Here is a 20,662-nt window from a genome sequence, read left to right on the forward strand (position 1 = left end):
TGGAATTGTCAACGCTATAAGAATGTATGGCATTGTTATCTTTGATGGTTTGTATATGTATCTAAATAGACAATGGACACACAGCCGTAATTTCTTACAGATTGTCCCCCAACACCTAGAACCACTAATAATAATAATAAATTTATTTGTATAGCGCCAACAGATTCCGCAGCACTATGATTTAGAGCGCCATATTCTGTACGTAGAAAAGGTCTGCTCTAACACCATACATGAAGTCTGTTGTTCCTTGATCAAAACATTTGGGTTTTTTCTCACTTGATACATTATAATAGGAACGAATAAATGTAGCCAGTCTCAGACAGATGTAAAAAAAAAGAGTCACAGGAATCTGACGCCAAACAGGTCTAGGAAGAGAAGCGAACGTAGCATCTAAGGTGTTCTTTGCTCATTCCAGTAGAACTTGGTGCATCCGGTCTTGTGGCCTTTTTACAGCTCAGAAACCAGTCTAATTTTGTATAATATGATGTAAAACTCAATTTCTCTCTGTACTGAGACTACCTACTGAACACTAGGACAATATGCAGCATGCTATAGAGAGTGCTGCAGTATTTTATGCAATATTACAATTACTTGTTATACTGCTTCCGCCGGGTCACAAAAGCAGTGCCAACTGGTGAGAATTGCAATTTTTTTTTTTTAGTAGCCACATGCATTTATTTTAAGCATTTAGGCATTATTACATTTAAAATTTAAAGTTTTATTATTTTCAGTTTAACATACAATGAAAGGAAAAAAAAAAACAAAGGACTTTACGTCCCATAATTCTAGTAAAGAAACCTGGTACTCCGGTGTTACATGGCACACTAAGGTAAGTATAGTTGGAGAGATTAGAGGCACACCAACATAATGATGCTTCAAGGGTATCAAAGTCAATTGAGAATTGCAATTTTTTAATGCGAACTCTGCATGTTTATCACCAACCGAAATGCAGTAATGCCATATTCTGTAGTTATAGGATACAAGTCAGATATGCTTGCGTGGCAATAGACATTCAATTAAAGTAGGTCGATGGTTGAACAGTAACTACTGTAGCAGCACTCACCAATGTGCTGCATGGCGTGTTTACAGCTGTTTATCCAGCCAGAACAATCATTTGACAGATGCGGCCATGCACATTGTAGTCCATATTGGCCATCAAAGCTGTTCTGGCTATATGTGATTTCAGACACTGGGTGAAGGATGAATTATCTTTTTTGGGAACGTGTTAAGAATATAGGATGTCTCCTATATGAACAATCTATAAAATGTCCTATTATATGGAGAGATTGGCTGCCAAATCAGACAGGCATGTAACAGCCAACGATCAGCAGACAAGCGAGCAAACACTCACTCATCCACTGATCGCTGTCATTCAACACGTCAAAAAATAATCTTCTGTCGGCCAGTCAATGGCCGATTGAAGGAAAGGCTATACAAACATTGCTATCATGCCATCTAGCAGATCAGCGCTCAATACCCACGTGTCAGGATGTCTAATACGGCCTTTAGACTGTCCCCTGGAAACTTCAAGCCAATTGTCTGTCAGTTAAAACAATTGTCCATTGTTAGATTTCACCCCACTAAACAATTGTTTTATCTTAGGTGTATGAGCACCTTAAAGGGGTTGTCCAGCGAATATCTTTTTCTTTCAAATCAACTGATATCAGAAAGTTATATAGATTTGTAATTTACTTCTATTAAAAAGTCTTCCCATACTACTTAGCGGCTGTATGTGACAACCCCTTTAAAGTGTACCTGTCGTTATAACTTTTAAAATCTAAACCAAAAGTAGATGTGATATAAAGTAAGTTTACAATTTACATTAATTTTATTTTTTTTTTAGTTATCATGGAGAACACGGCACTTCCTGTCTTCTGACTCTTTTATTTTCTCCAAAAGTCAGAAAACAGGAAGTCCTGTGTTTTTCAGGCCATTTGAGCGCTCACAGAGAAGGCAGTCATGTGATTGATGGACATATTGAGCCATAACTCTCTGTACTGCCCGGAATTCCTGTATGTAGTCTCTTTTTTTCAACCAGCACAAGTAAGAAAATCTGCTTGCAGGAGACTGGACCTGGATTTCTGGTAAGTACAGCTTTGTTTTACAGCATAATAACATAAAAAAAAAAAAAATGAATGTATATTGCAAACTTGCTTTACATCTACTGTTGATTTAGATTTTGAAAGTTGTAACGCCAGGTACACTTTAAGGCTGGGTTCACACACAGTATATTTCAGGCAGTATTTGGTCCTCATGTCAGGTCCTCATAGCAACCAAAACCAGGAGTGGATTGAAAACACAGAAAGGCTCTGTTCCCATAATGTTGTAATTGAGTGGATGGCCGTCATTTAATGGCAAATATTTGCTGTTATTTTAAAACAACGGCTGTTGTATTGAAATAATGGAAGTTATTTACCGTTATATGGCGGCCATCCACTCACTTTCAACATTGTGTGGACAGATCCTTTCTGTGTTTTCAATCCACTCCTGGTTTTGGTTGCTATGAGGACCTGCCATGAGGACTAAATACAGCCTCAAATATACATAGTGTGAACCCAGCCTAAGGCTGGCATATGTCAGGCTTTTTCAAGCAAGGTTGTCATATGCCGAAACATTGCTCACTGGTTTAATATAACGACCCACTTCATATGGATGTGCTGTCTCTTCGTATATTTCTGGATTGGACTGCCAACCTTGGGCCAGATTTGGTGAGACGAGCACCCACCCATACAATACATTCTCTAAGCCTGTGCTGTTGTATGCGTATACTGTGGCACTTTAAGGGTGAACATAAAGAGTCAGACAGATCTCACAGCTGAAAGCCGTTTTCTGCCTTTTAAGGTTGGTGACATCACTCAGAAAATCAATGGTGACTCATAGAGGGACTTGTGAGTCTCGCCTTGTGCTATTAGCTGGTGTAGGGCTCAGACTTTATTTTCCCATAAAATATGCTGCGAAACGGAAAAAATCATTTGCGCTGTCAAATTGAAAAAAAAAAAGGAATTTGTTTTTATTTCAGGGAGTTTCTTGTTTACGCCGTTCACCCTATGGTAAAACTGACTTGTTATATATGTTCCTCAAGTCGTTACGATTACAACGATATATAACATGTATAACTTTTATTTTATTTGGTGGCCTGTAAAAAATTCAAACCATTGTAAACAAATATATGTTCCTTAAAATCGCTCCATTCCCAGGATTATAGCGCTTTTATCCTTTGGTCTATGGGGCTGTGTCAGGTGTCATTTTTTGCGCCATGACATGTACTTTCTATCGGTACCTTGATTGCGCATATGCAACTTTTTGATCGCTTTTTATAAAAAAAATTGTGGATTTGATGCGACCAAAAATGCGCAATTTTGCACTGACGCCGTTTACCGTGCGAGATCAGGAATGGGATAATTTAATAGTTCGGGCAATTAAGCGCGCGGCGATACAAAATATGTTTATTTATTTGTTTATTTATTTATATTTATAAAATGGGAAAAGGGGGGTGATTTGGACTTTTATTAGGGGAGGGGATTTTTTATTAATAAAAAAAAAAATTATTATTTTTTTTTTTTTTTTTTTACATTAACTAGAAGTCCCCCTGGGGGACTTGTATATACACAGCACTGATCTCTCATAGAGATCAATGCTGTGTATATACATAGCAAAGATCCATCAGATCGGTGATACATTGCACTGGCCTGCTGCAGGCCATAGCAATCTATTGCCGAACCGGGATCAGCGCCATTGTGATGCTGAGTCCCAGCCCGGCCAAAAGCACGGATCTCCCCCCGCGATTGCATCGGGGGGGGGAGGAGATCTGTCCCACTAGACACCAGGGATGTGCCGCGCCGGCTAATTAAGCCTCTAAATGCAGCTGTAAACCTGACAGCTGCATTTAGAGGCTTAATTAGCCGGCGTGGCAAAGGGACCCGCGCCGGCTAATAGAGGCGCTCCCCGGCTGTACATATCAGCCGGGAGTGGCGCCGTTCAGAGCCGGGACCCCTCTCTGAACTCCCCCCGGGGCACCATGACGTACCAGGTACGTCATGGGTCGCTATGGGTTAACAGAACGATTATCGCTTCAAGCCGAACGATTTAACGATTATCCGAACGATAATCGTCCGTGGAAAAGGGCCCTTAGATCTGAACCTAAAATTATCTCTAATCGTTCGCTGTAATTTCACATTCGTTCGCTCAAGTTCTGCATTTGTTCACTAATCGTTCAGTGTCATTGCACAATGTTCATTGTTTTGCTGGGATCAGAAGGAATAAACGATCATAGAAACGATCGCAATAACGATCGTAGTAACGCCCATTGTTCTGTGTAATATGGTGAACGATTTCAGGTTAATGATAAAAAATCTCGTTTGCAATAGTTTATCGTTAGTCATTAATCGGTAAAAATCGCTCCGTGTAATAGGACCCTAACCTGCATAGGGGATAGTGTAATGTGTCATAGATTTTTCACAATTTTCTGTGAATCTGTATATTTCTAGCTATACATCATCTTCTTCAGTTGCCAATCGTAGACCCAAATACTGCTCGTCGCTGGAGAACGCTGATCAGAAGCAGAACCTATCTGTCCCTGGTAAAATAAAGGGAATTGATAGACGGATGTCCAGCTCACAATGAAGCAGTGTTCTCCATCTTGCCATCTAAAAGCATAACACTTTTCCATCTATGGGGCTGTTTGGGGGCTTATTTTTGTGCCATGATCTTTTGTTTTTTATTGGTATGTCTGGCTGTCCAGGCATGATGGGAAATGTAGTTTTGCAACAGCTGGAGGGCCACAGTTTGGAGACTTATGATGTGTGCAGTCTTCTCACACTGAAGCAGCACCGCAAACATCAAAACCCCTCCATGCAATAAACCTATCTATACATTGCCATTGCCAATGTCCCGTGTAGTTGCAATGTCTATAAACGTATTGCTGACATGAGTGGGTTAAAAATAGAGATGAGCCAACCGCGTTCGGGTTCGAGTCCATCCGAACCCGAACTTTCGGCATTTGATTAGCGGTGGCTGCTGAAGTTGGATAAAGCCCTAAGGCTATGTAGAAAACATGGATATAGTCATTGGCTGTATCCATGTTTTCCAGACAACCTTAGAGCTGTATCCAAGTTCAGCAGCTGCTGCTAATCAAATGCCGAACGTTCGGGTTCGGATGGACTCGAACCCGAACGTGGTTCGCTCATCTCTAGTTAAAAATCATGGCACTGGGTGGAGTGCCAAACTTAAAAAAAAATTTTTTTAGGTGAAACTAAAAAGAAAAATGCAATTTTTCTAACTTGAGGGCTTTCATTTTAGGCTATGGTCACATGCTGTCTAAACATCGGCCGTTCCACGTGAACAGTCACAACAGCATGATCAATAATTCCGGCCGTCGGTAGCGTTAAACGGCTGTTAAAGCGGAATGGCCACTGTGTGACCATAGCCTTAAAGTTATTTACTGTGCGGTAAAACTGACATGCCATCTAAAGTCTTCAAGTCACGATTACAAAGACACCCAATTTATGTACCTTTTATTTTATGGATCCTAAAAAAGTTATACTTTTTTTTTTTTTTTACTGGGCCTAAAATGCTTTACTTTAACCCCTACAACATTATCTGAGCTAAAGCTTTGGCTGTCCAGGCATGATGGGAATTGTAGTTTTGCAACAGCTGGAAGGCCAAAGGTTCCCCCATCCCTGGTATAGATCGTAAAATGGACGTTTAGAAAAAAATATCAACAAAATTCTTAAAAAATGTTGGAAGTGTAAACATGTTTTAAACAACAGGTTATTTTCTGATGTCCCTTTAACTCCATCTAGGGTAGCATTTACAATCTAAATAGATGTGTACATATTGTAGTTGCTAAGATCAGGGCCGATTCTGGCTTTCCCGCCGCCTGAGGCAAACCTCAGGTGGCCGCCCCCTCACTGGCCGCCCCCCCCCCCCCCCGCGCACGTCCGTAACGACCCGAATACCGCCGCCAACACCGGCATCCGCCACCCCCCCTGCTGACCACACTCACCCCCCGCCGTCCCGATCGCCGCCCCGAACGCCTGAACGCGACCTCTGCCGACCCCTGGCACTCACCACAGCCTGGAGGAAGATGAGAGCTGCTGGGTGACGTCACTGGAGCCCGGCGGGACATGGGGGACATCCGTGAGTGTGGGCGGCTGGACGGCTGCTGCGGGACATGTGAGCGGCTGCGGGGCTGCTGTCATTTTAGTTAAGTGAAACTTAACTAAAATGACAGCAGGGGGAACATTTTGCCGCCCCCTGCAGGACCGCAGAATCTGCCGCCTGAGGCGGAATGCTCATTCCGCCTCATGGCAGAAGCGGGCCTGGCTAAGATATATATGGAATGAAGACATACGCTAGGCTTGTGTGAACGGGATATGAACACTACAGGGTAGTGTTCTATTACACGGAGCGATTTTTAACGACTAACGATAAACGATCGCAAACGAGATTGTTTATCGTTAACCAGAAATCGTTCACCATATTACACAGAACGATGGTCGTTAGTTACAATCCTTACTATGCTCGTTTATTCCTTCTGATCCCAGGAAAACAATGGACAATGTGCAATTACACGGAACGATTAGTGAAAAAATATGGAATTAGAGCGAGCAATTAGCGAACGATTAACAATAATTTTAGGTTCAGATCGAAATCAACGATCAACGACACACAAACGATTTTTCGATCGTTGCCTGCAATTACACAGAACGATTATCGTTTAAATTCGAACGATATAACGATTTTTCGCACAATAATCGTCCCGTGTAATAGGGCCCATACATGAGCAGATGGCCAAAATGAATGATAGAGTATGCAATGTAATATAAAGGGGGGGGTTGTATATCCATATAATATAGATCCGGATGTAAAGGAGGCACTGACCGTACACATTTTAATGGCAGAAAATGCGGCTTTTCTTCACTCCACGGTTCGCGGATGTTAGTGACACCTCTTTATAGCTGCGGATAAGGAACAGAAGAACGATTCATACAGTTCCATCCCGGACAAGTCAACTTTCTCTGGGGCCTGCAGACCATGCAGCCCTGAGCTCAGCCACTTGTCATGGTATATTTATAACAAAGCTCGGCCTGTTCTTTTCTTCGTCTTGTCGCAGACTATTAGTGAACTGTAAAATTCCTAATTATCCCGGCATTGCTGAAAATCAATCTCCGTACTGGGGGAGGGTCAAGTGCATTGCCTAGATTAGACACCTTTGTCCTCCAGTGTTGCTTCCCATCAAAAAAAACACGACGCCTTGTCTTAGTGATAACAGAATCCCCCTGAAAAGAGGAAAGTGATGACAACATGAAGAAACTGTTCCTGAGTGCGACTTGACAGTATTAGATTTGGGACATTTCACTTGAGACTCATTACGAACATGTCTCACATTTTATTTAAAAAAAAATTATCTCAATAACTTAAAAAAAAAAAAAAAATGCCCTGGATTAGGAAAGGCAGGATTTAATTTATTTTGTTCCCTAGAATCAGGGCAACATGAGTTATGTCTGGTATTGTAGCTCAGCAACATTATTTAGTTAAAGGGGTACTCCGGAGGAAGGCAATGTTTTCAAATCATCTGGTGTCAGAGAGTAATATAGATTTGGAAATTGCTTCTATTAAAAACAAACAAGTCTTCAAGTACTTATCAGCTGCTGTATGTCCTGCAGGAAGTAGTGTAATCTTTCCAGTCTGACACAGTGCTCTCTGCTGCCACCTCTGTCCATGTCAGGAATTGTCCAGAGCTGGCGAGGTTTTCTATGTGGATTGACTACTGTTCTGGGTAATTCCTGCCAAGGCCTGAGGTGGCAGCAAAGAGCACTGTGTCAGACTAAAAAGAAAACACCACTTCCTGCGGGACAAAACAGAACACTGTTACCAGGGAATTAAAACAAAAAAGTTTTATTCCTAGAAACCTAAAAACATGGGTGACCTACCTAGCACAGCTCACATCCTTTCTTAGGGAAGTAGTTTAGTATCAATTTACTGGACACATTTGGCCAGATAAACTGTGGCTGCTACACCAAACCATTGTCTTCAGATTCGCCAGAATGATGGCAAATAGAAATCACAACACAATTATTCTAAAGAATAGTATAAAGGTGTGGCCTATTGGGAAAGGGGGTGTGTCTTACTATTTGCTGCCACGCACAAAAGGTGGGTCAAAAGTAACTAGCAGCGGGTTTAACGCAAGTAGGCTTAATACAAGCGAATGTAAGAAACTGTGTAATATATCTTATCAGAGAAAAATATTTCTTTGTTAGATCACCCAATATATATATATATATATATATATATATATATATATATATATATATATATATATATTTTAACTGGACTAATATTGCTTCATACTTGTTATAGTGCCCTCTGCTGGTCATTTGATGCCCTCTCAGAACGTCCACTCAACGCGTTCAAAGCTTCATTTAGATAAAGGTAAACACATGTTCACGTTTAATTTTTTATATATATGGATTCTATGTTGGAATCTGTTTGAAAACCACATAGGATTCTGCAACCATTTTGTTGGCATGGTGCAGATTTTTATACCGATTTTTTTTTTAAAGGGAATGTATAATCAGAAAATTACTTATTGTATAAATAATGAATTTATGTTAAACATATTTTTAAAGAATTTTTGGTGGCTTTTTTATTCTATTTTTCCATGTTGCTGTCTATATTATAAAATAATCCCGATATTTTGCAGTTTTCATTCTCACCACTGGGGCTAAAACTAAGCTGAGATTTCCTGTTCTGTCTCTGATGGCTGCTGTAAAGTGATCTGTACAGCATTGCAGCGTCATGTGACACCAGTAGATAGAGGAGACAATAGCAATAGTAATGTTTAACATTCATCTCAAGGGGACCGAGTCTGCTTATTGTTGTCTATGTCCATGAGTCTTGCTGTAACGCTGTCACTAAATGCTGTTAAAAACAGCCCAGGCAATATGGCAGCCCCCATAACAATGTACAAATAGTGAAATTTAAAAAAATACAGACAGAAAATAGAAACAAATTAGAATAAAGAACAGGTTTTAATATCTGTCTCTATTCAGTAAAAGAAAATCTAGGTGACACATTACCTTTATTATTAAAAAAAAAAAATCTTTGAGGATTCTCCATCGGGCAGTTTGGATTAGCCCCACTGAAAATCTACAATTAAAGGGGTTATCCAGCGCTACAAAAACATGGCCACTTTCCCCCTCTCTTGTCTCCAGATTGGGTGACGTTCAGGGGCGGGCATGTGCCCCCCGGGCCGGTCTTACTCAATATTAGTGGGCCGTGTGTTAGGGGCTGCAGCGGCCGCCTACCCTGTGTGCGGAGGAGAATAAAGTCCGCCTCTGCTCCCCCGCTCTCGCCACCCCCGGCTGCAGGTTAAAGGACCCAGGGCCGCAGCGGTCGTCCGTTCACCTAGCAACAGGCCGGAGGAGGATGTCTGGCTCCGTCCCTACCCCCAGCCTCCTTCCAGCGCCTGCAGCCGCACTACCCAGCCAGCGTCAGGCCGGAGGAGAAGGAGGGGGATGCCGTCAGAAGGTAATCCCAGGCGCACTAATAGCAGACAGCCCATTGGCTGTCTGCCTTGTCAATCACCGCCACGCTGTTTCCGGCCACCCGCGCGCTGGTGACGTCACAAGTCTGCAGCGGGGAGAAGAGGAGCTGTGCGCAAGCCTGCCAGATCTCTAGGTGAGTATAGGGGATCCTTTACCCCCAATACTGCTCTACTACTCCCCCCAATACTGCTCCTAATACTGCACTACTACTACCCCCAATACTGCTCTACTACTACCCCCAACACTGCTCCTAATACTGCACTACTACTACCCCCAATACTGCACTACTACTACCCCCAATACTGCTCTACTACTACCCCCAATACTGCTCCTAATACTGCACTACTACTACCCCCAATACTGCTCTACTACTACCCCCAATACTGCTCCTAATACTGCACTACTACTACCCCCAATACTGCACTACTACTACCCCCAATACTGCTCTACTACTACCCCCCAATACTGCTCCTAATACTGCTCTACTACTACCCCCAATACTGCTCTACTACTACCCCCAATACTACTCCACTACTACCCCAGTACTGCTCTACTTCTACCCCCAGTACTTCTCTACTACTACCCCCGATACTGCTCTACTAATACCCCCAATACTGCTCTACTACTACCCCCAATACTGCTCCTAATACTGCACTACTACTAGCCCCAATACTGCTCTACTACTACCCCCAACACTGCTCCTAATACTGCACTACTACTACCCCCAATACTGCTCTACTACTACCCCCAACACTGCTCCTAATACTGCACTACTACTACCCCCAATACTGCTCTACTACTACCCCCAACACTGCTCCTAATACTGCACTACTACTACCCCCAATACTGCACTACTACTACCCCCAATACTGCTCTACTACTACCCCCAACACTGCTCCTAATACTGCACTACTACTACCCCCAATACTGCACTACTACTACCCCCAATACTGCTCTACTACTACCCCCAATACTGCTCCTAATACTGCACTACTGCTACCCCCAATACTGCTCTACTACTACCCCCAATACTGCTCCTAATACTGCACTACTACTACCCCCAATACTGCTCTACTACTACCCCCAATACTGCTCCTAATACTGCACTACTACTACCCCCAATACTGCTCTACTACTACCCCCAATACTACTCCACTACTACCCCCAGTACTGCTCTACTTCTACCCCCAGTACTTCTCTACTACTACCCCCAATACTGCTCTACTACTACCCCCAATACTGCTCTACTTCTACCCCCAATACTGCTCTACTTCTACCCCCAACACTGCTCCTAATACTGCACTACTACTACCCCCAATACTGCTCTACTACTACCCCCAATACTGCTCCTAATACTGCACTACTACTACCCCCAATACTGCTCTACTACTACCCCCAATACTACTCCACTACTACCCCCAGTACTGCTCTACTACTACCCCCAGTACTGCTCTACTACTACCCCCAGTACTGCTCTACTACTACCCCCCAATACTGCTCTACTACTACCCCCAATACTGCTCTACTACTACCCCCAGTACTGCTCTACTATTACCCCCAATACTGCTCTACTACTACCCCCAATACTGCTCTACTACTACCCCCAGTACTGCTCTACTATTACCCCCAATACTGCTCTACTACTACCCCCCAATACTGCTCCTAATACTGCTCTACTTCTACCCCCAATACTGCTCTACTACTACCCCCAATACTACTCTACTACTACCCCAGTACTGCTCTACTACTACCCCCAGTACTGCTCTACTACTACCCCCAGTACTGCTCTACTACTACCCCCAGTACTGCTCTACTACTACCCCCAGTACTGCTCTACTACTACCGCCAATACTGCTCTACTACTACCCCCAATACTGCTCTACTACTACTCCCAGTACTGCTCTACTACTACCCCCAATACTGCTCTACTACTACCCCCAATACTGCTCCTAATACTGCTCTACTACTACCCCCAGTACTGCTCTACTACTACCCCCAATACTGCTCTACTACTACCCCCAATACTGCTCTACTACTACCCCCAATACTGCTCTACTACTACCCCCAGTACTGCTCCACTACTACCCCCAATACTGCTCCTAATACTGCTCTACTACTACCCCCAATACTGCTCTACTATTACCCCCAATACTGCTCTACTACTACCCCCAATACTGCTCTACTACTACCCCCAGTACTGCTCTACTATTACCCCCAATACTGCTCTACTACTACCCCCAATACTGCTCCTAATACTGCTCTACTTCTACCCCCAATACTGCTCTACTACTACCCCCAATACTACTCTACTACTACCCCAGTACTGCTCTACTACTACCCCCAGTACTGCTCTACTACTACCCCCAGTACTGCTCTACTACTACCCCCAGTACTGCTCTACTACTACCCCCAATACTGCTCTACTACTACCCCCAATACTGCTCTTCTACTCCTCCCAATACTGCTTTACTACTACCCCCAATACTGCTCTACTACTACCCCCAATACTGCTCTACTACTACTCCCAGTACTGCTCTACTACTACCCCCAATACTGCTCTACTACTACCCCCAATACTGCTCCTAATACTGCTCTACTACTACCCCCAGTACTGCTCTACTACTACCCCCAATACTGCGCTACTACTACCCCCTATACTGCTCTACTACTACCCCCAGTACTGCTCTACTACTACCCCCAATACTGCTCCTAATACTGCTCTACTACTACCCCCAATACTGCTCTACTACTTCCCCCAGTACTGCTCTACTACTACCCCCAATACTGCTCTACTACTACCCCCAATACTACTCTTCTACTACCCCCAGTACTGCTCCTAATACTGCTCTACTACTACCCCCAATACTGCTCTTCTACTACCCCCAATACTGCTCCTAATACTGCTCTACTACTACCCCCAATACTGCTCTACTACTACCCCCAATACTGCTCCTAATACTGCTCTACTACTACCTCCAATACTGCTCTACTACTACCCCCAATACTACTCTACTACTTCCCCCAATACTGCTCTACTACTACCCCCAATACTACTCTACTACTTCCCCCAATACTGCTCTACTACTACCCCCAATACTGCTCCTCATACTGCTCTACTACTACCCCCAATACTGCTCTACTACTACAACCAATTCTACCCCCAATAATGCTCTACTACTACCCCAATACTGCTCCTAATACTGCGCTACTACTACCCCAATACTGCTCTACTACTACCCCCAATACTTCTCCTCATACTGCTCTACTACTACCCCCAAAACTGCTCTACTACTACAACCAATACTACTACCAATAATGCTCTACTACTACCCCAATACTGCTCTACTACTACCCCCAATACTGCTCCTAATACTGCACTACTACTACCCCCAATACTGCTCTACCTCTACCCCCATTACTACTCCCCATACTGCTCTACTACTACCCCCAATACTACTCTACTTCCCCCAATACTGCTCTACTACTACCCCCTATACTGCTCCTCATACTGCTCTACTACTACCCCCAATACTGCTCTACTACTACAACCAATACTACCCCCAATACTGCGCTACTACTACCCCAATACTGCTCCTAATACTGCGCTACTACTACCCCAATACTGCTCTACTACTACCCCCAATACTACTCCTAATACTGCTCTACTACTACCCCCAATACTGCTCCTCATACTGCTCTACTACTACCCCCAAAACTGCTCTACTACTACCCCCAATACTGCTCTACTACTACAACCAATACTACTACCAATAATGCTCTACTACTACCCCAATACTGCTCTACTACTACCCCCAATACTGCTCCTAATACTGCACTACTACTACCCCCAATACTGCTCTACCTCTACCCCCAATACTACTCCCCATACTGCTCTACTACTACAACCAATACTACTACCAATAATGCTCTACTACTACCCCAATAATGCTCTACTACTACCCCCAAAACTGCTCTACTACTACCCCAATACTGCTCCTAATACTGCACTACTACTACCCCCAATACTGCTCTACCTCTACCCCCAATACTACTCCCCATACTGCTCTACTACTACCCCCAAATACTACTTTTAATGCTGCTCTACTACTACTACCCTAATGCTGCTCTACTACCCCCAATACTACTCTTATACTGCTCTATTACTACAGTTATGAGGTCAGGATAGGAGTTGTAGTTCTAGCTGTGAGGTCAGGGTGGGAGTTGTAGTTCCAGCTGTGAGAGTTTTGCTACAACTGGGGGCACACAGATTGGGGAACATATGACATAATGACACCATAAATGTCTATAACACAGAGCGATTCTCTGCCTAATCAGATATCGTTACAGATATATGTTACATGACCAGCAATCAGCTCACTTGTCGGCTGATTGTGCACTTTAAGGCCGGGTTCACACACTGGGTAAGACACCGACCGTTCTGTGACCCAGCCGTGTGCATCCCCATCCCAATTCAACATTGCACACAATGGAGAGTGCGGCCAGGGCCGCACTATCCATTGTGTGAACTGTCTGTCTTGTGCGGCCGCTATTCAATGAATAGCAGCAAAACAAAACTGACCTGTCAGTTTTCGTTGCAGCCGCTTGCAATCCCGGACGGAGTGTATATGTGTATACACTCCGGCCAGGATTCCATTGTCTGCAGCACAATGTAAATTATCAATTAATCATGGCCATTGTTGCAAATTGCAACAACAGCCTTAATTAATTGATAATTTACATTGTGTGAACATAGACTAAACCTATATACTAGATTGGTTGGTAATATTATGGTGGTAACTTGTATAATAATAATATTTGCTTCTTGTATACCAGTGTTATTTGGTAACTGATGGCTATTTAGACATGTACAGTATTAGGCATATAAAAATGTTTTGTTTTAATTTTATATATGTGTTTTTGGTTTTTCTTTATAAATCCTAATATTTGCTATAGCCTGTAGCTGAAATATGTGCCCCATGCTAGGCCCATCAGCCAGGCCCGCTTCTGCCATGAGGCGGAATGAGCCTTCCGCCTCAGGCGGCAGATTTTGCGGTCCGGCAGGGGGCGGCATTATGTCCCCCCTGCTGTCATTTTTGTTAAGTATCACTTAACAAAAATTACAGCGGCCGCTCACCTGTCCCGTCGCCTGCGCTCTCCACATCCCGTCAGGTCCCGCGATGTCACCCTGCAGCTGTCACGGACCTCCAGGCTGTGGTGAGTGCCCGGGGTCGGTGGGGGACGCGCTGGGGTAATCGGGTCACACGGGGCCGCCCTGCGCGACCCGATCACCCCACTCACTCACCACAGCCTGGAGGTCCGTGACAGCTGCAGGGTGACATCGCGGGACCTGACGGGATGTGGAGACAGCGGAGAGCGCGGGCCGGCTGCGGCGTGGGACAGGTGAGCAGCTGGCTGCGGGGGGGGGGGGGGTTGCGGGGGGGATGTCGGCCATCACTCGGGGCGGCCGCCTGAGGTTTGCCTCAGACAGCAGAAACCCCAGAATCGGCCCTGCCATCAGCTACAGCACAATCCTCATACTGCCTGATAGATATTAGACAGACATGTGATAGATAGATAGATAGATAGATAGATAGATAGATAGGAGATAGATAGATAGATAGATAGATAGATAGATAGATAGATAGATAGATAGGAGATAGATAGGAGATAGATATGAGATAGATAGATAGATATGAGATAGATAGATAGATAGATAGATAGATAGATAGATAGATAGATAGATAGATAGATAGGAGATAGATAGATAGATAGAAGATAGAGAGATAGATAGATAGATAGATAGATAGATATAAATCAGAAGATAGATAGATAGATAGGAGATAGATAGATAGGAGATAGATAGATAGATAGATAGATAGATATAAATCAGAAGAATACCGCAGCACTCATGGGATAGAATTCAACACAACGTGTTTATTTCCCCAAACCGCGATTTGGGGAAATAAACATCGCGATTTGCGGTTTGGGGAAATAAACACGTTGTGTTGAATTCTATCCCATGAGTGCTGCGGTATTCTTCTGATTTATATCACTTATACCGGGTGGTCACTGGTATATACCGCCTGGCACCACATTCATCGCTACACGAGTGCGGCATTCATTCTGAATTTCTTAGATAGATAGATAGATAGATAGATAGATAGATAGATAGATAGATAGATAGATAGATAATAGATAGATAGATAGGAGATAGATAGATAGATAATAGATAGATAATAGATAGATAGATAATAGATAGATAGATAATAGATAGATAGATAATAGATAGATAGATAATAGACAGATAGATAGATAGATAGGAGATAGACAGACAGACAGACAGACAGATAGATAGATAGATAGATAGATAGATAGGAGATAGATTTAATAATAGGTAAGGGCCAGAGTTGTCCTTGAAGGATGGGCCGCTGGCCTGCTACTCATGGGCCACTGCTATGTGGCTGCCCCCCAGGCTAAAATTTGCCAGCCAGCCCCTGGTGACGTTTCAAACTCAGTTCCATTGAAGTAAATGGAGCTTAATTGCAAACCACATCTGAACTGGAGACAAGAGAGGGGGGAAAGTGGCCATGTTTTTGTAGCGCTGGATAACCCCTTTAACAATTGTAAGGTACTAGACTGACAGCTTAGATACAGAGAACCCAGTAATGAGATATAGTTAGTTATATTTTTATATATATATATATATATATATATATATATATATATATATTATAAATATATATATATAAATATATATATATATATATAAACAACATCTTCAAAAGTCAGGGCAAGGATGGAAAATGAAATACAGGTAGCCGTGTGTTCCCTTAGCTAGCAACAGGCAAGAGTCAATAAGACACTATTTAGACATAGAGACAAGTAGAAAACCGTGCGACTACTCATTTCCCAGCTTCATTACCTAAGCCATATTGAATTTGTAGCTTACCTTTTGCTTACCATTGGCTTTCACATCCCAGGGGCTCCGCAGGTAGTGGAGAGAGTCATGTTGTCAGGATGGGCAGCGTATCCACATGTGTCCATCACCCGACTGCACAGCTCAATCTTGGCATCTGCTCCGCAGCTCTTAGCTTAATGCAGCTTTTAATATTACTGATTGATTTCATAATCCCAATAAAAAGAAATGGGCAGGATTATAACAATGTACAGATCATCCCTGGGAGGAAAGGAGATGAAAAGGGAAAGGCAGATTCCAGTGCCGACTGGAAACCAAAACCATCATGACCTGCTCTTTCCTGCAGATAATAAAGTATTAGTGTTAGCAAAGGCCTAGCAACTTTTTACAAAACTTTTTCTTTTTTAAAGATAGGCCCCCTGTAAACCAGGGAATGTTGTATTTGCAAGTTTTAAAGGGGTGTTCTGACATTAGATTCAAAATCTGAAATCTCTTTGTTTTAAAGTGTCACTGTCGTCTTTTTTTTTTTTTGCAGAAATCAATAGTCCAGGCGATTTGTAATTTGTAATTGGGTTTATTAGGCAAATATGCCATTATCTGCATTCAAAAAGACTTTCCCCAGGTTCCTGCTCATTATCAGGAAATCTCTACTCTTTTACATCAGTCCAGCCCTGTGTTACCTATGGAGAGGGGAGGGGGGAGGAGGGAGATTAGTCGCCAGCAGAGAGGAGAGAACAAAGGATTACACAGCAGGACCTGTGTGAAAGCTGCTATTAAGAGGTCAGAGAGGTCAGTGCTGACTTCAGCGATAGCCCAGTGATGTAGCCATAAATTAACTCTTTGTTGTCCTGTTTTGGTGCCTCATCTCCCTCCACCCCTCCCCTCTCCAAAGAGAATCATAAAGACAGGGGGGAGAGCTTCAAACTGCTTTTTCATGATAAAAACGCAATTTTCGGCTAATAAACCCAATTACAAAGTTTCTTAAAAATGCCTGTACTATTGATTTCTGCAAAAAAAAAAAAATGGAAACGACAGTGACACTTTAAGTGTTTGTGATCCTCTTCCCTGCCATGTCCTCTCATTACTTCCTGGATGAACAGTTCAGTGAGATAGCATAAGCACCGCAGCCTCTTTACTTCCTTCCAGACACTGCACCGTATATTCAATAACAGCTGTATCTGGTATGGCAGCTAATCTCATGTCAATGGGAAGAGCCGCAATACCAGGACTGGGTACAGCCGCTACCCAGTGTATAGAGCCGTGCCTGGCAGAAAGTGAAGAGGCTGCTGCACTAACACAAGTAGGCCAAAATGACACTCTTCTGGATAGATGAAAGGGGTGTATAGATCTAGGTTTACCATAGAGATTTCCTGCCATGTGAAGAGAGTATAATTCAGGATGCTCCATTATAATTGCTCCTTATGGGGCACTTCACATAATATATTAGAATTGCCAGCGGCTTCTTTATATATGTTAGTAATGGGATCAGTCTGTCTCGCAACAAGCGTACTGGAAAGATACTGGATGGCAGCCACAGGGAATGGAAATCTCCGTCAGCCAGTAAGTGATAGAGCGATGGCAAACAAGAGACCGTCATAGACCATGCTCTGTAGCTTGCTGATAGGAGCTCAGGGAAACTGTAGGGAAACTGTAGGGAATAACCCCCCCCCCCCCCCCCCCCCCCCCCCCCCCCCCCGGCTGCCATGTTCTGCTTTGTAATCTTCCTCGTCAATAACACAGAAGCAACAAGGCTATTAGGGAATTGTAGTCCATGAATGCGTCATATTATACCAGAAGGCATACAGGACTATGGTGTAACTAAAAGGTTGTATGCCTCTTCAAACAAACAGCTTCTTACTAGTGACCTTTGTGGCAGAATGATGCAGGAATTACTTTTAGCGCCTGTAGCTTCCATTGCTTCATGTTATTGGAACTGCTTGTCAATTATTTAGAAAAGGTACAAGAGAGGGACGAGCTACGAGACAATGCTCTAACAAGAGAGAATCAGCATGGGGTCATGTAGAGGAGCTTGTGTTTCCCAGGATCAGCATTTACAAGAATGTACGATCAGGCCTGGAGATCAGTAATGCTGTTGATGCCATTTATTCCGATGGCATCTACCACTAAGACAGACTAGAGATGAAGACCTCGAGCACTCAGCATTTACCGGTGGCTGAAGTAGTTGGGTGCAGCCCTAGGGAGTCCTATAAAACATGGGTGCAGCCTATGGCCAATGGCCGAATCCAACAACTTCAGCCAACTGTAAATTTTGGCGCTGACAAACATGACCGTCCTCGAGGTTCACTCATGTCTAGGACAGACCACTATGAAGAATAAAGAGACTCCTCCAGTGTGCACCATTCATTCTGGGGACAATTTGTTCCGTTTTCATGACATGGCAGTCCCATTACAGTCGGACCTTCACCGGCTTGGTATCCAATATCCTATGAATAGGGGATAAATTCTTCAGATGGGACTACAACTTTAAAGGGATTATCCAGCACGACGAAAAAATGGCCACTTTCTTCCAGAGACAGCATCACTCTTGTCTCCAGTTTGGATGCAGGTTTTGAAACTCAGTTCCATTGAAGTGAATGGAGCTAAAATGTAAACTACACCTAAACTGAAGACAAGAGTGGGTCTGTCTCTGGAAGAAAGTGGCCATGTTTAAGTAGCGCTGGATAACCCCTTTAAGGGCGATATGTTCACTCCTAGAAACCCTCCCCAGTGCACTTCAGGGAAAAAAAATATCCAGTCTGAGATTATTTCTGTCACCTCAAGGTTGAGCTCACTGCATGTGTATACATTGTTGAGTTCAATGACAGTTGTAAAAATCTCTATGCAGTGAGCCGCCTATAGTGACAGCTCCAGAAAGATAGTATTTTACCATGTCACACCAGGGGTGGGGAATCTCCAGCTTGCAGAACACATCTGGCCCCTAAGTTCTTCTGATGCAGCCTGTGCACATGTGTTCTGTACTGTACAGCACAGGCTGCATCAGAAGAACTGTACACAGTGCCCTCCTGTGTCCGGCGGGTGCCTTGCACAGAACAACATGGAGTATAGCGGCTGGCAGACACAGAAGGGTGCCGTGCATGCCAGCTCCTGTATGCCAGGGCAGCGCGTGTCTTCAGGCCGTGCATGAGGACATAAGGTAATTGCATGCCGCCTGTAGGAGAAGACCTGTGCTGCTTCAGGAGAGAAAAGAGGACAGCCTCAGCAGTGGAATGAGGAAAAGGTTAGTGGGATGTCTATTATTATTTTTATTTGGGCTAGAGGCACCTGGCAGAGTTAAAGGGAAACTCCAGGTACAGGTTAAAAAAAAAAGCCTCTGCAGAAGCAAATAGCATTACTTACCTATCTATCCCAGTTTTGAAGCTACCAAAAATCCATATGTTTTGGGGGGGTTTGTACTGTATTCTCTACCTGTATCACCGCACAGCGCTCTGTATTCTCTACCTGTATCACCGCACAGCGCTCTGTATTCTCTACCTGTAACACCACACAGCACGCTGTATTCTCTACCTGTAACACCACACAGCACGCTGTATTCTCTACCTGTAACACCACACAGCACGCTGTATTCTCTACCTGTAACACCACACAGCACGCTGTGTTCTCTACCTGAAACACCACAGCACACTGTACTCTCTACCTGTATCACCGCACAGCGCGCTGTATTCTCTACCTGTAACACCACACAGCACTGTATTCTCTACCTGTAACACCACACAGCATGCTGTATTCTCTACCTGTAACACCACACAGCACGCTGTATTCTCTACCTGTAACACCACACAGCACACTGTATTCTCTACCTGTAACACCACACAGCACACTGTATTCTCTACCTGTAACACCACACAGCACTCTGTATTCTCTACCTGTAACACCACACAGCACGCTGTATTCTCTACCTGTAACACCACACAGCACGCTGTATTCTCTACCTGTAACACCACACAGAGCGCTGTATTCTCTACCTGTAACACCACACAGCACGCTGTATTCTCTACCTGTAACACCGCACAGCACTGTATTCTCTACCTGTAACACCACACAGCACACTGTATTCTCTACCTGTAACACCGCACAGCACTGTATTCTCTACCTGTAACACCACACAGCACACTGTATTCTCTACCTGTAACACCACACAGCACACTGTATTCTCTACCTGTAACTCCACACAGCACAC

Source organism: Dendropsophus ebraccatus, chromosome 8, assembly GCF_027789765.1.
Source record: "Dendropsophus ebraccatus isolate aDenEbr1 chromosome 8, aDenEbr1.pat, whole genome shotgun sequence".
In the NCBI taxonomy this organism is placed as follows: domain Eukaryota; kingdom Metazoa; phylum Chordata; class Amphibia; order Anura; family Hylidae; genus Dendropsophus; species Dendropsophus ebraccatus.